This window comes from Etheostoma cragini, chromosome 2 (assembly GCF_013103735.1).
Source record: "Etheostoma cragini isolate CJK2018 chromosome 2, CSU_Ecrag_1.0, whole genome shotgun sequence".
NCBI classification, from domain to species: Eukaryota; Metazoa; Chordata; class Actinopteri; order Perciformes; family Percidae; genus Etheostoma; species Etheostoma cragini.
Genome location: NC_048408.1, coordinates 29,548,252 through 29,551,767, shown reverse-complemented (window position 1 = coordinate 29,551,767; position 3,516 = coordinate 29,548,252). Strand labels below are relative to the sequence as shown.

The following is a 3,516-nucleotide window of genomic DNA, read 5'->3' as shown; positions in this document are numbered from 1 at the left end:
CATTCTCTAAAGGTTGCAACGTTAGGATAACATTAGAGGAACCTTAGGGGAACATTCTCTAAAGGTTGGAACGTTAGGGGAACGTTAGGGGAACATTCTCTAAAGGTTGCAACGTTAGGATAACATTAGAGGAACCTTAGGGTACATTCTCTAAAGGTTGGAACGTTAGGATAACATTAGAGGAACGTTAGGGGAACACTCTCTAAAGGTTGGAACGTTAGGATAACATTAGGGGAACGTAAGACGAACACTCTCTAAAGGTTGCAACGTTAGGATAACATTAGAGGAACGTTAGGGGAACGTTCTCTAAAGGTTGCAACATTAGGGGAACGTTAGGGGAACACTCTCTAAAGGTTGCAACGTTAGGATAACATTAGGGGAACGTTAGGGGAACACTCTCTAAAGGTTGCAACGTTAGGATAACATTAGGGGAACGTTAGGGGAACATTCTCTAAAGGTTGGAACGTTAGGATAACATTAGAGGAACATTAGGGGAACATTCTCTAAAGTTTGGAACGTTAGGGGAACGTTAGGGGAACGTTAGGGGAACACTCTCTAAAGGTTGCAACGTTAGGATAACATTAGGGGAACGTTAGGGGAACACTCTCTAAAGGTTGCAACGTTAGGATAACATTAGAGGAACGTTAGGGGAACATTCTCTAAAGGTTGGAACGTTAGGGGGACGTTAGGGAACGCTCTCTAAAGTTGATGTTAGTTGTTTATAAGTCACGTAATTGTTTGGTGCATTCATAATACTGAAACCTATTTTTTGTTATACTATGCTGGAACAGAGTTAACAGAATGAATGGTGTTGTATGAATGGATATTTCCCAAATGGAACTTTTGGTCTAGGCCTGGGCGATACAGGGAAAATAAAAAAATCACAGTATTTTTGACCAAATACCTCAATATCGATAACATCACAAAATTGTAGTTGACTATTGGTGCTTTCACAAAATATTTATACAATGACTTTTTTGATAAATGATCATTAGTAATGTGGATAAAATGACTAAGCTACAACACTCTGGTAAGATCAGAAAATGACCACATTACGATATTAAATATCCAAAATCTAAGACAATATCTAGTCTTATATCACGATGTTGATATAATATCGATATATGGCCTAGCTCTAATTTGCTCCACTGATTTTCCAGTTAAGTCAGAGCGGGGAAATCACACAAAAAATGAAATTATTTTAAAAAACCTAAAAGATTCAAGAGAAAAAAAAACAACTGTAGGTTGAGTAACTGGTTTTCTGCACTTGAAACTCATCTCAGTATTAGCTCTGTTCATGCTTGACTTTTTCTTGTTCCTTTAACCTGCTATTCAACATTTTCTGCATGTCTAATATAACACAACATGACTAATCAGCTATAATCTCACTAGCAACATCTGGTGGCCAACCTCCTCAAATACACAGCAACATGTGAAAGAGAAGCAGATCAAACTCATCACGGCTACAAAAGCAATGGTTGTCCAGAAGTTAGCATGTTGTCGCCATGTGGCAGCAAACTCTTTTTCGTAGTGTTTTTCACAATAAACCATATAAATTAATTTATTTTTTATTTTTGTTTAATTGTGTAAATAGGTCTTTTATTTTGAAGTGGTATTCATTTTAATGACTTCACATACCCACAGAATCCTGTTTCCCCTTTTCCGGACATGTGCCACACTAAAGGTCACCATGCAGGATCAGCCAAGATGAGTTGTTTTTCTTAATTTTAGAAGCATTTATTTAAAAAAAATAAAATCCAACTGTTATCTGGGATACGTAAACTTTTTTACGTAAATTCTCATCATTTAATACAGTTAAAATAATTTTTTTGCCATATGGCAACATTATGCAAATAATGAAGTGAAATGTGTACATTTTGCCAAATTGGCTCAATTGAATTACTACAACTTTAGGCAACTGACAGACTTATTACTTATTACAGTGTTATTAATAATAAATATCAAAAACAATAATTAAAACTAAACTAATTTGACTGTAAAAACATTGGACTGTACATGTTGACACATATAAGTTGAATTTGTTTGGTAATTCTTTCAATAAAAGCATGTTTTTAAAGAAATTATGGATTTTTTGGCACTTCCCACGAATGCGCGTTGTTGCCATATGGCAACAAATTACCAACTACCCCCCCTTCAATTTTTTGTTTTACATTTTTTTGTTGCACTTGCATTATTTGAGCATACTGGAGTACTAAAAACACATCAAGACATTTTTACCATGTTAAAAAATGATTAATTCATGCAATGGAGGGTTAAGACATGTCCCTAAAACAACTTCCCCTGTGAAAACATGCACATATAAACATTATGAGTTGTATGTGTATCAGGACGATATTAAAAGTTAATTAATACAAGAGCTATATTTATGCTCCATGGAAATCCCAAGAGGCCCCATGACTCTGTCAAAAAACAATACAGTATTATTGTTATTTTAAACGTATTGCAATGTATTTATTACATCATTTTCCAAATGCTAATTATGTCCCCAAAGTAATAAAAACAGGGATTGTCGAGCAGACCAACGAACCAACACATTTGGTTTAGTTTAATAGTTTATTTGAACAAGTAAAAAAACAAACAACAGCATTAAAATAAAAGATTATGTACATGCATTCATGCATACATATATAATTAAAACGACAGATAAATAAGGTCATGCACTTCTCAGCACAGTCTTCCAAGATTGAAAGTCATTCAAACAAAACCCCCAAAAATGTTCCATGTTCAAAAGGAGAAGGAAGAAGTTGATAAACAACTAATCAGGTCCGACCCCCTTTCTCCACTTTTATCCTTTAGTAAATCTCATATTTCAAATATTCACATATTATTATTTACACATCATGGACACAGATACATACACACACATACAATTTTCTTCTTCTTCTTCTTTTCTTCCCTTCCTTCTTCTTCCTATATCATCTATCTATAGCAGATTAAATAACACATCCATACTAGACTTAGTATATAGACATATTAGTGTGTAATTACATTAGCATATAGATGTACTAGTATATAGACATACCAATATCGGTGTATAAATATATTAGTAGACACACCAGCATATACATGCCAAGAAACCATACAGTCTTTCTACAATACTATCACTTTAAGTCCTTTTTAAGAGCCATACATTTTAAATAATCTCTTGAAATGTACTTAATAACAGATTGATACTTGGAATCTGGGTATTTGAATACTTTGCTGTGTTGATTTTTTCCCTCATCCCGATATCACCTCCAGGGAACCCTCGTACCTGAGCTGCCGTGTGTGGTCTCTGTCTCTGGACCCCCCATCCAGCCCTCCTCGGACCAGGTCTTGGTCTTGGCGTGCCTCGTCAGCGATGGCGGGATCTGGCGTCGCTCTGCGGCTGCATGAGTTCAGAGAGCATGAGGACCGCAGAAAGCCAGATGACTTAACACCAAAGTGAGGAGTCAGCAATCCAAACTTTCTTCAATGAAAATGATGTTGAGTCCAGGGCTGAAACCAGCGATTATT

At 35.7% G+C, this 3,516-nt stretch overlaps 1 long non-coding RNA gene across 1 annotated transcript in view; it reads left to right on the top strand.

Annotated features, from left to right (window-relative positions):
- Positions 1-1,011, top strand: part of LOC117934653 — a 15,740-nt gene extending 14,729 nt beyond the window's left edge. Inside the window, exon 3 of the long non-coding RNA XR_004654532.1 lies at positions 935-1,011. This is a non-coding gene — a long non-coding RNA (uncharacterized LOC117934653). The remainder of the gene's footprint in view (positions 1-934) is intronic.
- Positions 1,012-3,516: the final 2,505 nt, after the last annotated feature.